The sequence below is a fragment of the Carassius carassius genome, chromosome 14, assembly GCF_963082965.1.
Source record: "Carassius carassius chromosome 14, fCarCar2.1, whole genome shotgun sequence".
NCBI classification, from domain to species: Eukaryota; Metazoa; Chordata; class Actinopteri; order Cypriniformes; family Cyprinidae; genus Carassius; species Carassius carassius.
The window spans coordinates 8,987,841-9,005,512 of record NC_081768.1 but is presented as its reverse complement, the minus strand read 5'-3'; the positions used below and the strand labels follow the sequence as shown (position 1 = coordinate 9,005,512).

At 35.1% G+C, this 17,672-nt stretch overlaps 1 long non-coding RNA gene across 1 annotated transcript; it reads left to right on the top strand.

Moving 5' to 3' along the window:
* The first annotated feature begins 637 nt into the window (after positions 1–637).
* LOC132156509 (uncharacterized) lies at positions 638–16,037 on the top strand. The gene is made up of 2 exons (XR_009437448.1): positions 638–763; positions 15,588–16,037. It is a non-coding gene; the product is annotated as an uncharacterized LOC132156509 (long non-coding RNA).
* The last annotated feature ends 1,635 nt before the right edge of the window (positions 16,038–17,672 follow it).

Here is a 17,672-nt window from a genome sequence, read left to right as displayed (position 1 = left end):
TTGTTGGTTGATTACTGTAACTAATTATGGTAAGAAATACTGTAAGTATTGAAATAAATACTTGAAATATTCAGTCTGCAGCATCAAGTGTTGTGCAGTGCTTGGTAAGGTTATAGTAGGCCTACAGTATTTGTCTACATTCTCCTTATATCTTAAAACAAATCATGAATAATGTGAGTTTCTCACTATTTTTTGTCACCTAAATTATCTCTTACATACAGTAAGAATGTCTGGCCAAAAATCTATTTTTTTCTTTTTTACAAATGTGTTTTTTATTTATCACAGCAGTGTGAAACTGGCTGCAATAGTGTATGATCATTGATGACTGTGTTGGTTAAATGAAAACAAATAGCATTTTCACAAATATGTGTATATGTTTTGACTGAAGTGTGTATGTTTTGACTGAAGTGTGTCATTTTGCAAACAATCTAGGAATTTTGCTAATTGATTGTGGTGTTTGGATAATTGTGATTATATTTTGACAAAAAGAACTGTTTTCAAAATTGCGTTTAAACAATTGAAAAAAACTGTAATACAAGATTCATGGCAGTTGTTTCGTTTTGAGTTTATATCCAGACCGCTAAATGGCAGTTTTCATCCCTGAACTTAAGCAGTGACAGGAAATACTAGCATTAAGGCATGCCACTAGTTCGCTGCCAGTAATGGAGGATGAGAGAATTGGCAGGCCGTAGGGTCGCAGCACGGCTGCAGCTTTCTCGCGTGATGGGGTGTTTTATGCAGATGGGGAAGCGTTTGTGTCACGGTCTCTGTAATTCCACGCGGAACATAAATACAAACTGAAAACCTGTGAAATCTAAGTGAAAAGGTTCTGAGGATGTTCAACATCTGTATTTTATTTTTTTATAGGAATCCTGCAAGAACTTTATTTTTCATTTATATTACAGTTTTTTTTTTTACAGATGCTAGGACACATTTCTCAATACTTAGGTCACTTTTGCAAAACTCTTCACACAGTTCTCCTAACCAACTTTCAGCTTGGCAAAGCAGTTCATTTCACATTCAAATGCACTACAACTACCAAAACACTTTATTCAGGTCTCAAATCATCTCATTCTTCCAGAACACTAGCAAAGGTTGACAGCCGACAGACACAGTTTGTCACCCACAAAACAATGACCTAAAAAACACTAACAACGTGTAGCATTATACAATGTTTTCTTGTGTAAAACAAGGACACATCTCTGTTTATAATTCACTGCAATATATGTTACTGGAATGAATCAGACATGATGCAGAATCTGTCAATATTTTATGTCGTTTATTTATTTATTTTTGCACTGAGTAATTCCAAAATAGAAGAAATTGTATACACACCATCCACTGATACAGATACAGTAGTAATGCTAATCTACTAATTGTCCAATTGTTATTATAGCATTTAATTTTAAGATTTAAAATATATTTCATTCAAATATTACTGTAGAAATGTAGCAAATTGCTGTCTTATTCAGTTTTGTATTATGTTATTGTTTTGAACATAAGTTTAACAGTTTTGAAAACAGTATGTAAGCATGTGCAAATTGACTTGTACGTACAAAGATTTTTGGCAGTTGTTGTGTCTGAGTGAGAAAATAATACATGAAATTTGAGAGATGTAGTCATTGAATGCATTTTGTGCCAAAGCAATGATAATCGATCCTCAGTTTAGCCCAAATAGACTTCTGTTGTGCTCACTGTGTGAAGAGTTTTGCAAAAGTGACCTAAGTATTGAGAAATGTGTCCTAGCGTCTGTAATAAACTGTAAGCAGATGTACTTTTTGTTCAGATCAAAATGTTATGACATTGTCACAATTGTAAACTTTAACTGTGAACCTTTTAAGCAGGGTCTTAAAATATATATGGTATTTTTATCAAATAAATGTATACAAACATTAACTAAAGAATCCTGCAGGCACTTGAATTTCACCCCTTTTACTCATACTGCACAAAAAGTGGTTCAACAACGTTGAATGTTACAGGGACTGATTATTGCAAATGCAGATCCCATTGTGTTCTGGTTAAACAATTTTTATTTATTTATATTTTGCTTAGGTTTGCATATGGTGGTGTTTTCTTAATGTCAGCTTTTCAAAAAAAATATCCTATTCCTAAAATAAGAAATATCCCAATATATCGCCTTACAGTATTGCAGTGTATCGCAATATATTGTATCGCTACCCCTGTATCGTAATACCTATCATATCACCAGCCTTCTAAGTCAACATCCATCATGGAATCAAATAAGTAACTAAAATTTAGAACCTCTTCGTGTATGCGTCTTACACAAAGTGCATGAGAGATTTGATTCATCATTGATTTCAGTTATGTTTGACATTAAGAATCAATTTTAATTACACAATTTTAATTTTAATTTATATTCTGCACTTCTTTTGCCTTGTCTGCTGGACTTTGTGTGTGTGTGTGTGTGTGTGTGTGTGTGTGTGTGTGTGTGTGTGTGTGTGTGTGTGTGTGTGTGTGTGTGTGTGTGTGTGTGTGTGTATGCTTTTTGGGATTGTCCTCCCAACATAGGATACATGCTGTTCTGCCTTAATTAGAAAAAGGTGTGGTAACATCTGAAAAATGTCAATAACATTTTCTAGGCAAAAAAACACCTATTGTCAGCAGTGTGGACTACAAAGCAGCTTTCTTTTGGTCAACGTGGCAAATTTGTGTGACAAACTTTAACCCAGTGCAAAATCTGCATGGGGAAATATTCTTGGTCATGTGGATTCCAACTGAAATAACTGGATTTCAAAAAAGTTGAACAATTGTACAATTTTTTTTTTTTTTTTGCATTTTTGCCTTTTATTGCAATAAGACAGTATGATCACAGGAAGCAAAGTGGGAGAAATAGGGTGGATGGAATCAGGAAAGATCTGTGAGCTGGGACTCAATCTCGGAACACAATGGTTCTATATATATTGTGTTTTCTATATGGTTCTATGTACAGTATATGGCTCCAACAAAACCAGATATCTTTTGGAATAGCCTTTGTGTTATGCTACCTCTATGCAGATCTCTGGATTTTGGAACAGAGCGCCTCTGTACATTTTATAACCATGTGTTTTTTTGTTTTGTTTTTTTGTTTTGTGGTCTTGAATTTTGCTTTGCTTCTAACCACAAGGAGTATAAATGACAGATAGATTCCCTTCCATCTCAAATATGACATAGATTACAATAACATAAGGTATGAAGGTATTGAAAATAATAATCTCTTTGACTACTGAATGGGATTCTTTTATTCCAGCCTATTTTATTGAGAGCAGCTGAATATGTTTTACAGTGTGTGTTTTGTCCCACTGCCTTGCTGTGGGACCTAGAAGGAACCCTATCTTCCTTTCACTGTTAAATGAATCCACAGAAAAAGGTTCCACGGGGGGGGTTCAAGCAGCGAATCAAAGCTTGTGTCGGGAGATTGCTGTGAGACACAGCACGAGCCTCTATACCCCTTGCTCGGTCAGTGTGTGTCCTCATCTCGGACCCTGTTCTCCAACACAACTCAACACATCACTCACACTGGCCTGTTATAGCCATCATACTGCTATTTTAATAAACAGAGTCTTCATATTGAATGGTAGTCATGTGCATTCCAACAAATGTCTTTGTTTCATTCTCATGTTCACATGAAAGGTTTAGCCAACTGTGCTAAAGGTGTGTTTTGGAGGAAGAAATTTTTTTTGGGGGGGCGGGGGGGGTATTCTTTGAGTAAAGTTGGAGATATTGTGTGTTGTGTTCCTGGGTGTATGGAGGACTGTGAATCAAGTATATGTACTCTGCTAAGGTTGTTATTTTAGGCACAGGAGAGCTCTAAAAAGACCTTAATGCAACTTTTTTAAAGGTTGAAGAGTCCAGTAGGTTCAAGGGTCCAGTGAGTACTGTAGTGACAGATCTTTTCTTCTGTATTGTGACATACATGCAGGTGAAACATTTTACAGAAAATAAAAAGGCGTGGAATTTGTTCATTGCAATGTCTGTTAATTGAATCATGAAATCAGGATGAATTTCCCTTTCAATTAGTATTTAAAATAATAGGTTACCCTAAAATTTCCATTCTGCCATTGTTTACTCACCCGCAGGTTGTATGACCCTTTTTTTGTGGAATATTAAAGTCACAATGTTATGCGAACATGAGGATCAAACAAAGACATTTGTTAGAGTGCATGTTGTACAAAAAAAAAAGTTTTTCCATCTAATTAAAATAAGTCGTGGCTGAGACTTTGAGGTTTAAAAAAAAATGCAAGCCATACGACTCATATAATGCTATTTTTCAGTTGTTGTTGTTTTTTTGTGTGTGTGTTTGTGTGACAAACATTTAAGTCTTTATTCCTAGATAATTCATTGCATTACCCATTCATTATAATTTAAATGAGAACAGAAAGTCATATAGGTTTGGAACAACATGACAGGACTTTAATTTTTGGGCAACAAATTAGCAGTCTCACTGTAACCGTTTTAGATCAGTGGTGGATGTGAACGTGCTGTAACCTTGGACAGCAGAACACAGGGAGGGGTGAGTGGTAATTTACAGGGCTGTAAAATGTATTCTTTGGTTTAGTGCTACAGGACGATTTTGCGAGGGAAAGTGTGATTCATGCATTGCAAATGTGTGGGATTTATAAAGCACTCTGGAGTGAGCTCAGCGTGTGCTCACATCTCTGAATCTCTGGGCCATGAGAGGGAGATGTGATCGAGAGGGAGATCTTCCTTGATGGGGAATAGATGCTCAGTTATCATCTGGCCAGTATATCAACAGAAGATCTGAAGCTGTCTGAAGTCTTGCCTTGTCTCTGGCCCTTGGGCGAATGATCCTCTGAAAGACTTTTGTGCTTTCCATTAAGGGCTTCAGTGCATTGAAACCTCAGGGTTTTGACATCTTTGGCAGGTAAATGTTAGTGATTTAAACAATCAGATCAAATACTTTACCATCATTTACAGGTACATATTTGAATGTGTCCTGCTCTTGGATATCTCAGATTGAGACTTCAAAATAATCTGAGAAACAGTGACCCCAAAATAATTTTGAGGACATTTAAACCACAATTACGCTGCATTGCAAACCAATGGTGTCTGCAAACAAATGGTGCTAGAGTGTATTTCATAAACTTTTTTATGTTTTCAAGCTTTTTTGCTATAGTTCCCAAGATGATTTTAGTGACTGTATGAAGTTAGTTCTCACAGTTGTCCTATAGCAAAATAACCACAGGTGTAGTTCATCACACTAATATGGACAAATTTATATTTCTTTTTTAATTTGTGAAATTGTTTGTCTAGAAAACTTTTACTTATGCTCTTTATTTAAAAAAATGCCTCTTAGTTTGATATTTTATTAATAGCAATGCCATGTAAATGTGGTTTTGAATGATTTTTTTTACAACAAAAAGAAAATACTGTCATCATACTGTCTTTCCAAATTTACAGTATATTCTATGCTATGTTAGCAGTCATTACGCTACTCTAGAGTATCACATGATCCTTCAGAAATCATTCTAATGTGCTGATTTGGTGCTCAAGAAACATTTCTTATTATGAATAGAAAGTCTGGTAGAACAGCATCTTGCATCTTACTTTATATATATATATTTCTCTCTTTTTTGGGGGGACTTTCAAAGTCCCTGATCACTACTTTTGTTGTATAAAAAAATTATATGTGAAGATTCTTCAAAAAATAATTTTAGTGTTACATAGAAAAAAATACCAGCATTTGGATTTTGAACAGCGTAAATATGTAAAAAATGTAAAAAATGTAAGTAAATAGAGACAGTTTTATTTTGTTTTCAAGCTTTATTTCATTAAATCAGTCTCCAAGCAGTGTTTTTTAGAACAAGGCTTTAAAATAGCCTATCGCCTTCACTCTGGCTCTCTTATTTCTTGACCTCATGACCCCTCTGCCTTTGCTCAGCGCCTTTAGCACTTCTTAATCATTTGTATAACTTCAACCCTTTATCTGTCCATGTCATAACTTCCCAAAGCATCTTGGACTCAGACAGACACCTTTTGGATTCCAAGCACTAGTTGTTGTTCCAGTATCTCTGCGCCATAACTCAATATCTGTCAGATCCAGAGCATTCCTTATCAGAGCGGAAAAAGTGTGTGCTCATCTCTGCTACGTTCTGTTTATGAATAAGCAATGGGGAATCTTTGAGAGATGAGCAGTTGTCAGAACAGAATAACAAACAGGCTTTCCTGTGAAGCTACAGTACATTATGTTCAAGACATGATGCTGACTTTAAAGGAATAGAAATTCCAAAGCTTTATGACTTTCTTTTTTCTGTTAAAGACAATATCAACATTGAATGAAAAAATCATTTTTCACCACGCTAACTATCATTTATTTGCTTTGTGGATAAGATCTGTAATGTTTAATTCAATGTCAAGAGTTATTTTATTGTTTTTAAGGGTCATTGCAAACACCTGACTGTAGATCCAGTGGCTTTTTATGGAAGACATTCCAGACGGCTGAAGGCATTGAGTTATTCTTTCAGATTTTCCCCCCGCAAACAAAAAAACAGATAATATTTGTACATGGCCCCTTTATGGTTTTGAATAAGATGTATGAGAAGATTTATTGTAAATGATTTAAAAGCCTGTTTTTATTATAGTTGCACTATTCCCTACAGCATATTGTCCTGGAAAAATCATTAAAACAAGGATTATAGTCAGAGAAAGATAATGAGAATAGAAAATCAAGTCCAAATCTAGGTCAAAATTTGTCTTTGGGAAAAATGAGAACTTTTTTATGCAGTCTGTGTGTGACACAGTGTGACACAATGTGTAATCACACATCAGGCTGAAAGGGTTCTGGATAAACGATTGAAAACCCTGTGAATGATTTACAAACATTGTGGTGGTAAAGATGACATTAACTGGTCACACCAATCACATCTTTCTGGGGAATCTGTATTGTAAATACGACTGCGAGTCTTGTACAAAGCCACATCATGTCATCTTTCAGAGATCCCCAAATGATTTATCTCACTTTCATGTAAACACATACATGAAAATATAAAACTGAATTACAGGCTTTGACAGCGCAAGCTCTGAATGATCCATTGGTGCATATGTTTAAAAGTTGGAGAGTGTAGGAGGTCAGGATGTAGCACTTCAAATGATCAGCATGAGCTTTTGAAAGAACTACTTGTCAGAGGCCAGAAACAGATGCAGTATCATATTTAGCGGAGATGGCCCTGAAAAACCTTTCCATACTGAAGTACAGACTCTAGTGTGATGGTTATGTATTAGCCCTGACAAAACAGAATGTCATGCACCTGCTCTGCATTAGGTGCTCAACACCATATTTTACAAAGTATGTCCATTTGGCTGTGTGAAGTTTGCTGGTTTCTACCTTTTTCCTCAACGTGGAAGTAAGCCTATGGGTGAGACTTCCGTTTCATTAGACGCTATAGGGAAATAACGAGGAGCATAACAACGTGCAGTTAACGGTAAAACTGTTTGCAGTACAAACCAGTGTGTTCTTAGATAACAGATTCAAATAGTATGATAGGACACATCAATTGTCAATATCAAACAGTAAAAGAAATGTTTTGTACAGCTAAAAATAGCTGGATGCAAATGAGACCGGAAGCTAGACCCATAGAATTTACAAATGGGGGTGCCCATTTTTATGTCAGGAAAAGGTTGATAAAGTTGGGCATTATTAAAGCTTGCTTTTTTAAGTCAGGGGTCCACAGTGGTTCTGCAGAGCATCCACCAATTATTTGAACTAATTTTTATCAGTTGTTTAGAAAAAAAAATTATACTCCCCAAACATTTGGAGTCAGTGACCTTTTTTAAAGAAATTAATGCTTTTATTCAGCCAGTGTTGTACAGTAGTAAATTGATCAAAGAGACAATAAATACATTAATAATGTTACATAGAAATTTGTTGTTTTCACACGAAGAAAAAAAACACTTAAGCAGAAAATCCGTCCATCTTCTACTCACCCTCGAAGCATCCTAGGTGTGTGTGACTTATATAACAAAAATTGTCCTTGGTCTTCCAAGGCTTTCAATGGGGGTGAGCGGGTGTTTGTTTTCAATTGTTCAGAAGACGTGAAATAAAGTGCACACATATGTAATAAAACATCCCTCACACGGCACGGGGGGGGGGGGGTGAATAAAGGCCCCCTGTAGCAAAATAATATAACTCCGAATTGGATTATTCTGAAAGAAGAAAGTCACATACACCTAGGATGCTTCGAGGGTGAGTAGAAGATGGACAATTATTTATTTTTGGGTGAACTTACCCTTTAATGGAAAGCAAGTAGACTTGCTATTGCTAAATGCTCAGATCATAAAATGAAAAAGAAACTTGCTGCTGCTAGAGAGAGGATGATCCCCATAGCAGATCCGGGCAGGTGGTGCTGGGAAGGCGGTGGGCTAAGATGAGGACACGCATAGCACACAGACATAGCATTCATTTAAAAAATCTTGGTTATATAAGTAAATGGCAATGAGTAATAAAGTGAATCTGATTGGCTTGGAATATTGAACTGAATGAACCAATTGGAATGCAAATAATTTAATGGCTGAACTGTTCATATGTCCCAGGGGCCCTGCTCTCCATCCACTAAAGGGGTCCTTGACCTGAAAAATAAATGCAGTGCTTTTGATGGTTGTTTATTTGAATATAATATCCATATAGAGAAGGATGTACCTGTGGCACATGTCTATATTGTCATAATCTCTAGCCTAACCAGGTCAGCTTCTAAGCTGTTTTGTTGTTTGAGTCTGGATGTCAGATCTTGGCTTTGGCTGTTCAATTCATTGGCTGATCAGATCATTATGTGGACCATAAATGGCTTGTTTTGCTTTGGTAGTGCTCTTTTATTATTCAAGCACACACAGCAAATGTTCAAGTGCAGCCTGTCTGCTCTCGAAAAGGAAATTAAGTGTCCTCTGGTAGAAGTCTCCAGACACAACTCCAAATTTATCACTTAAAGGAATAAGTCATCCAGAACTTTGTCCCCCTAATATTGTTCCAAAACAGTGTGATTTTCTTCTTCTTCTAAAACAGATGATTTAAACACTATTTTTCATCCTCATTTCCATGCAACAGAAATGAATAGGGACCGAGGCTTTTAAGCTTTAAAAAGTTTGCAGCTGCAACAAAAATTAAAGTAGTCTTCTGAAGACATACAACAGGTTTACATGAAGAACAAAACCAAAATTAAAAACTCATTATTCACTGAGCTCTAGCAAGAGAAGTACAGTCCAATACATGAATGAAAGATTCTTTCAAGTAGAATCTTTTCAGTGACTTAGTTGATCCAGTTGACAGAGGTTAACAGCTCTGAAGGGCAATATTATCAGTAACTAGGTCCAGATTTGTCTCACACAAGCTATTGGTTGGCTTCAGAAGATTTTATGAGACTTTTATGGTGCTTTTGCATTATTTTTTAAGCTTATATCCCAACTATGAGACCAAAAATATGCCATGTTCCTATGTGTTGGGGGGAAATATAAACATGCATCTTTGGGTGTCTTCATTTTTGAAGGTCTCTTATCCAGAAAGTGGTTCAGTGTTCATTCCTTTTGATAGGTGTAATCACAGCCAGTCCCATATTATGTCTTAAATTCTCCAGTATGAATTGATCCTTATGTTTTGAGCTGGTATTGATATGCACATGGCCTTGAGAATTGCATGCACTGTTTTGATCTTTTTCTTTGTCCTGTTCCAAGCTCTTATTCATTCAGATTTCCAAGACTGGAAGTGGAAAGTCTTAGTGGTCGCTGTTGTACTGGCTCAGATACAGAGATCTGTGGAGTTTAAAAGCTCAGTTCATAAGTCAGCATGCATTCGCTCACAGGTCTCATTTAATTCGGACGTATAGTGGACACTTTATTAGGAGGAATGCAGTTAGATATCCAATTTGATATCCAGTTCCAACTTGAAATGTAATGAGTTTTTACTCACACAAACAGTGAAGTGTGCTAAAGTTTCTTTTAAATAGTTTTAATGGCAACTCTACGTACATTTATTTTCTCTCCTCTTTAAAACATACAGTGGCCCCAAACAATATTTGGACACCAAAGTCACACATAATATCTGAATATCATACGGCAGGTGCACTTTACAAGCAAAATATTAATCAGGATTGCTACGTTTTGAATAAAAGAAGTTAAGACAAATAGTATTTGGACATTTTTTTACTTGTCAACTACATCACTTATGATACGATTAATAATGCTGTTTTCATCAAAGAATCTTTTAAAATGATTAAATGAAACATGGCACAACTTCGTAATACTAATGATAAAAAAAAAAATTCTTAATCACTAAATCGAATTAGAATGATTTTTTAATGATCATGTGACACTGTGCAATTTATGCTGAAAATTCAGCTTTGCCATCACAGGAATAAACTGCATTTTTAAATCTTTTAAAATAGAAACAGTTATTTTAAATTGTTACAGTGTTTAAAAATACTGTTTTACTGTATTTTTAATTAAGTAAGCCTTGGTGAGTAAACTATAAAAGTAATTCAGATGGCTCAGAAATAGTTTGAAACCTTGCTGAGCAATATTCGGTTGCAGATGCCACTTGCTTTGATGTTTTGTATATAATACACAGGCATTCAGACATTTTTTGTGACTTGAATTTCCAAATACTTTTTGAGGCCACTGTATATTATTTCTGCACATTCAGCTCTATTTGTCTTTAAGTTGTAGCACATGGATTTGGGAAGCTATGTGTGATGAGAAAGAGTTATATCCTTAGACAGACCCTGGATTTTATTGCATAAACAGCTGTAGTTGTATCTCTTGGCTGCTTTTTGGTCATAAGTTTGAAGAGACATTTAGTGCAGTGGAAGCCATTTTGCATAAAATAATACAGAATCTTATAAGTCATCCTTTTAACCTTTCACAAAAAATATTTTTGGCTTCTTAGATTAAGCAAAATGTATGTTTATATTATTTATATGTATATTATATTTGTATTTAGATTTAACAGTTAGCCTTTTGCATCGGCCACTTTATAGTAATTAAAATGAGTTCATCATCCCACTTTGCACTGCAGTTGCTGTCTTTAATGCTTCAGTGGTCTCTGCCAAAGTATATATGTCATGCTCATTCCAGGACATTCCCCATTTTAATGTATTTCAGGTGTAAGATTCTCCTAGCATAGGTTTTTCCTCTGCTAATTCAATTTTCCATCTCACTCACTTTTGTAATGTTAAGCTATGTGATGTCAAAAGCAGCTTTTTGTGTTTAAGTTAGACCTGTTATTCATATAATAACACAGGAATATATCGTGGTCAGCCTCTGTAACCTACTTTTGCTTGTTATTCAGCCACTTACAGAAGTTCCTATTATAAATGGTCCTATTTAATTCAATTATTCAAGTTAAGTTCTTCTTTTCAAAACACTGGCTTTTTGTGTTATTAGAACATTTAAGGATGAGTAATTGCTGGCAGATGAAGAAGGTAAGAAAAATGAAGTCTTTTAAACAGTGGTTTGCACACATGAAGATATCGGCGTGTGACTCATTGGTGTCCCAATAGCACAACTATGTATTATTCTGATAATTTAGTATAATCCCTTTGAGTTGGCCTTGATTTCTCCTTCAAGTGCTCACAGCTTGACCACCTAACTTGAAAGAGAGTGAGAGAGACTTTCCATTCAGACACTACCAATAAGCCAAGTCTGAGATATTCCTGTGGAAGTTAGTGCAGAGGTGTGACCTTTCTGTGACATTAACAGATGTCTTCTGTGCAGGTTCTCCAGAAGAGTTGCTAGCACCCTATCGGCGTAGGAACATGCATGCAAAAATCAGTGCAGGTCAAATTTCGAAATTTGTCACTTTCTTTTGTGAAATTTTGTTTGATTAATGATGATATTGTTATTTTAAAATGTTGTTACGTTTACAAATGTTATTATTAGTTACCTGTGTTGATTAATCATCTCATTTGCTCCTTAGTTTCCCTGTTTATATATATAGAAAAGTGTTTGCCAAATGCATTTTTAAAAAGTGATTTAAAATGTGCATTTAAAAAGATGTATTAATGTACTTGTTACTGTTTTATTAATCCACGTTTTAAAACATGAATTAAATAAACTGTTTTAAATTTGTCTATACATAAAAAACAATTTTATTGCTTAATTTAACTACATTTAAAAACACAAATTAAACATCTTTTAATATGTCTATTAATTTGTCCATTTAAAAAAAGTGATTTATTTATATACATTTTTATGTTTGAATTATTAAATCAATAAATTCTTCATTTTATTTTTAATTGGCACTCTCAGTCTTCCATAGTTTTCAACATTTCTAAGAAATATTTCTTGAGGAGTTAATCAGCATTTTAGAAAGATTTCTGAAGGATCACGTGACACTGAAAATTTAGCTTTGCCATCACAGGAATAATTACATTTTGAAATATGTTAAAAAAGAAATCAGTTATTTTACATTGTAATTATATTTTACTGTTTTACTCTATTTTTTTAGCAATTAAAATGCAGCATTGATGAGCGTAAGATAGTTCTTTGGCAGGAATTCACTTTTTTTCTCAAAATTATAGACACTGTGATATCTACTGTGATATCTAGAGTCTATAAATTGATTTTTATGTTTTCTATGAGGAAGACTGCTAAATTTATTAAAATAATATCAATTGCTGGGCACTACAGTTTCATTATTGTATTAAAGGGGTCATATGATGCAATTAAAATTTTTTCCTTTCTCTTTGGAATGTTACAAGCTGTTTGTAAAGAAGATCTGTAAAGTTGCAAAGGCTAAAGTCTCAAATCCAAAGAGTTATTCTTTATAAAATTTAGGAGTCAACCAGAACCTCCTAAAATGGCTCGTTCTAACACACGTCCTACGTCACGATGTGGAAAGATTTGCATAACGCCACCAAATGTTCATGCCGCCCCTGCCGTGTCGTGGAGATGCTGTGTGTTTCATTGTGAAAGTAAAACTATTTTGTTTGGCCTTCCAAAATAGGACACAACTAGAAATCAGTGGTTAAGTTGTATTTACAACACTGTTCCAGAACAGTTCAACCCAAATATTCAGATGTGTGCAATGCATTTTATGGAGGATGAGGATATATGAGAATATAATGTGTTTTTTGAACCTTAAATCGTATAAACACATCGCATTACAGCAAATACTCAAAATAATGTTCTTTTTAGCAACATCATATGACCCCTTTAAACCATTATCAAATCCGAATATTCAATATATGAACATGCAAGTGATAAAGATATGTAAAGCTACTTTTAAATAATTGATTCATGTGAGTACAGTGATAGTGAGCTGACCTAAAGAGCTTTGTCCTGAGTTTGCATTTGACTGTGTCTAAAAAATTTGCTATTCTTGACAGCTTTGGAGTGCTTTTTTAAAAGTCTTTGGATACAAAGTGCAACATGATTTCCAGTTGTGAATTGTGTAGAATTAGTGAATGGTCAAGCATACTAAATAAATTATCTCACCCAGTTTTGCCAAAGAAGCTAATATCCATGGTAAAATAAGAGTGTGAGCCCAGCAGGATGGCATATTTTCCTGCTTGTATAACTCTTGTGGCTTTGGGCAGTGGCACTGTCAGTTTGCTTTTATCTCTGCTCTCAGCTTTTCCCTCTGAAAGTCTACAAATTTTTTGGAGAAACCCCTCTGTATACTGACACCAACTCTGAGGCAGCTGGCTTTATTCCTTAGAGCAGATCATTCAAAGTAATTCAGATGGTTATGCCAGGCCGCTATTTGGCAGAAGAAGGTTATATTTCATTTTATATGTTCTAATAATTCTAATCACTTTTTTTAAAGACAGGTTTAGATCAACTGAGCAATTAAACTGAGTAATTGAGTCTTCACAGCTTCAAGGTGCCTTATTGAAATTTCTCTGTGACTTCAGGGTAATCTGAGATGTAATAGAATTTTGCTGAAAATACAGAATTTTTTAATGCAAGTAAAAAAGACTTTTGAACACCACTGTATGTTTGATTTTTTTTTTAATTGTTCCTTTCTTTTATTTGCATCTATTTTAATTTCCAGTATCTAAGGCACTACTGTTTTCTAAAATGAATGCTTTAGGCCTATACTTTTAATATTTGTTGGTAGCGTATTGTATCTGGCCCTCGATTCCCAGATTTCTTGGGTCACTGCAAACATAGCCTGACTCAAAGCTTTATATCCTAAAGAGGCTATTCTAACTATATTAAACGATTCCCCTATGAGCTAAAAGCAAACATGTAAACATGTCTACAATTTATTTATCGTTCAGCTTTCATTTTGAAGTCTTGATTTGTGTTTCTTCCTTCCTTAGCCTTCAGCCAGTGAACCTTGCAGTAAATCAGGTTATGAAACCTGCATCAAAAAGTACGATATTTTGCATTCTGATTTATCGTCAAGTTGCTTGTAAAACAATTTAGGCTGAAGTATACTCCTGTGGTTGAAATATTCAATGAAAAGAATCTGGATACATGGGAAAGGGAATTCTTCCCTAATAACTCATTATTTGTTATGTAGATTTTATAATGGAAACTTCTTTCTGCATTCTTCCAAACAACAAAATGAATCTGATCCAACTCTAATATTTTTCACTGAAATATTAAAATATCTTTATAAAATAAGCAACAATAAGATTTTGTACTAAGCACTGTATTTCAAGTACCAAGTCTCAATGTTAACTAGTATGCATATAGCATATTGGCTGTTTATTAATACTTATAAAGCACATATTATCCATATTTTAGATTCGTTAACTTGTCCCCATATCTACATTTAACAACTACCTTACTAAGTATTAATAATCATCAAATTAGGAGTTTGTTAAGGCAAAGGTCATTATTAATAGTTAGTTAATAGTGAGAATTGGACCTTAAAATAAATCCTTTCTTTCTTTCATACCAGATAATATAAGCCCATGCAGAGACACATTTATTTTGCCTTTCAAAAGATTTTACTGTGTCTGTAAAGCCATGTATGTGACATTCTCTGTTCAGAACCCACTCCAGACCGCTGCCAAGACCATTTCATGTCACTCTGTAAAATCTGACTGGACAATCTCCCTCCTATAACAAAGCGATGAGATCGTTCTTCTAAGCCCTCCAGGCACCTTGTGGTGGTTAGACCCTTCATCCTCCGGGACTGTGTGTCACAACACACTTCTGAAGTTTTGCTTCTGATTTGTGTCTGTCAAAACATAAAAATGCAGATTTGGTTTGATTCCAGTAAACAAACTTCTGATTAAATAGGGGTTTCATAACTAAAGGGCTAATTGTCTTCAGGAGAGCACAATTCAAAGTGCAGGACATATAAAAGTTTCAGAACATTTTTATTGGCAAATATAAATAAATGAAAACCATCAATCCTTTTACCCCATCATTAGGATGGCAGATGTGTTGTTATGAAATGTAATGTTTCTGTTTGGTCTGTGGCTTGCGATTATATTGGATTACGAAATTGCCTGAACTATGCCATTGATCATTAAAGGCACTTTTGGAATTAATAACTGCAAACAAGCACTTAAGTTCACTTGAATCATTTAAGACCTCATAGTTAGAATGGACAGTTTTATCATGAACTTATTCACGCAGTGACAGGATGTTTCATGAGTGAAGTCTTTTTTTTTTGTTTTTCACAGCTGTTGACTGGAACACTTGATGGAAAACTGGCATTGTTTCATCCGGCCGAATCTTCTCTCCCTTAAGTGTGGGATCTACCCCAATGGCTCAGTTCTTACCCCAAGTTCACCAATGCTTCAGACTAATGAAAGTCTTACATCAGTCACATTGAGATTACTGTGCTGGCGTGCCACCTCTGAGACCTACATCATGGATGGACGGGATCTGTGATTTCATCATTTCAGCTGCCACTGACAACCTACAGATGTGACAACATGCTCACGCCCTCAACCCCGAAGCCAAAGACGCACCCTCAGACAAAAGACCATTTGAGCTTTACATAGCAACACGTTCCCATGCGCTGATACACATACTGTACACACACTATGCTTATGCACAGGTTCAAATGTTTATTTGATGTGTAATGTTATTTGCAGCAAAGTGATAATAAAGTAGTATCTTGTTTGTAAATCATCTGTTTAGAATGGCTTATTTTCTATAAAATGTCTTTACAGTAATTTGAGAGCCCATATGATTTATTTTAGGTCCTCCCCTTGTTTTGCTTTGAATGTAGGTGGATGGAAGGAGATCGTTTTTAAAGAGAAACGGTTAGTGTGGACAATGCCAAGTCAATATAAGATTTTAAACTTTTAAAATTGTTGCAATTATTTTTTATTTCTTTGGTTGCATTTGCTACTATTTTAGTCGTAGGCTGGGGCACTGGTATTACTTTTACAAAAACAAAAATAGACAGCATATCCAAGACTGACAATACTAAACAAAGTATGAGTGAACTCTGTACTTTAAGCATTTTCTGCGTGAACCATTTGCACAGGTTTAATACAAACTGTATGGTTTGGGCTTTCAAACAAAAACCTAACCAAGATGTTTGAGGAACAATTTTAACATGATCAGAGATGGGATGCTCATCTGAAAGCATACATGTATTGTGTCTAACTGGCGCCAAGAGTGATAGACCAATAAGTGATAGAGAAGAATGTAGAGTCTTTAATGATGGGTGGTGTCCACTACAGCTGCTGGCAGCATTTCTGCATCAAAAACTTTTCTGAGGTCATACTGTTCTCTGCCCATTTAGCAACTATCCCATAAAGGGGTGTCAAACTCAATTCCTGGAGGGCTGGAACCCTGCAGAGTTTAGTTCCAACCCTGCTCCAACACATACCAAGTAGTTTTCAAATAAGCCTGAAGGACATGATTAGTTGAATCAGGTGTGTTTAATTAGGGTTGCATCTAAACTCTGTAGGGCTCCGGCCCTCCAGGAATTGAGTTTGACACCCGTTCATCTTTAGCAAAGCACATTTAGCAACCGTTCATATTGACTCTCTTGATTGTTAATGTTACCTTAATATGTAACTGTATCAATGAACAGCAAATAGTAGATTTGCATAAAATGTGCAAGTTCTAAATGTGAATGGAAACAATTCAGCAGATTTTGTTCATTGTAATGAGACATTACAGAGAAATATTTTCACCCCATATGTCTTCAGGCAATAGCTGAGGCGGTTTTGTAGTGGTTTTATGTTTGATCTCTACTTTTGAATTAAAGAAAAACAATAATGCTTTAACTTTCTCTAATTGCGTTTGGCTGTGATTGTGAATAACAAATTCTGGTGAAGTCTGTGTGAGCTACTTTCAGAGACCTCGTTTTTACAGATATCCTCCTAACGACTCCAAGTATTATGACAGGATGCTGAAAACTTGCTTTGGTGATTTGTGAATAAATTGAGATTACTGAATTGGCCACAGTGTTGTTCTTATTACAGCAGCCAATGTAACTTAGTACAATTATTAATAATACAAAGGGGAAAAAAATTTATTCTTGAGAGTTGCTCAAAACCTCTGTTTTCATATAAAAGTGTGTTGTTCTTGCTTAGTTTGCATTTTCAATCCATTTTTAGACTTAAATTTAGATTTAGAAGTCCTCATTGGCCTGAAAGATTGTTTCAGGTCTTTATGAAGCTTTATTTCCCTCACCAGTTAACAGACTCAAGGATAATGAATAAACTTTCCCACATTAGCCTTATATCTGGAAGTTCATTCAAAGGATGTTTCTTCATTCTGTCAGTACAGGATGTAATTCATTT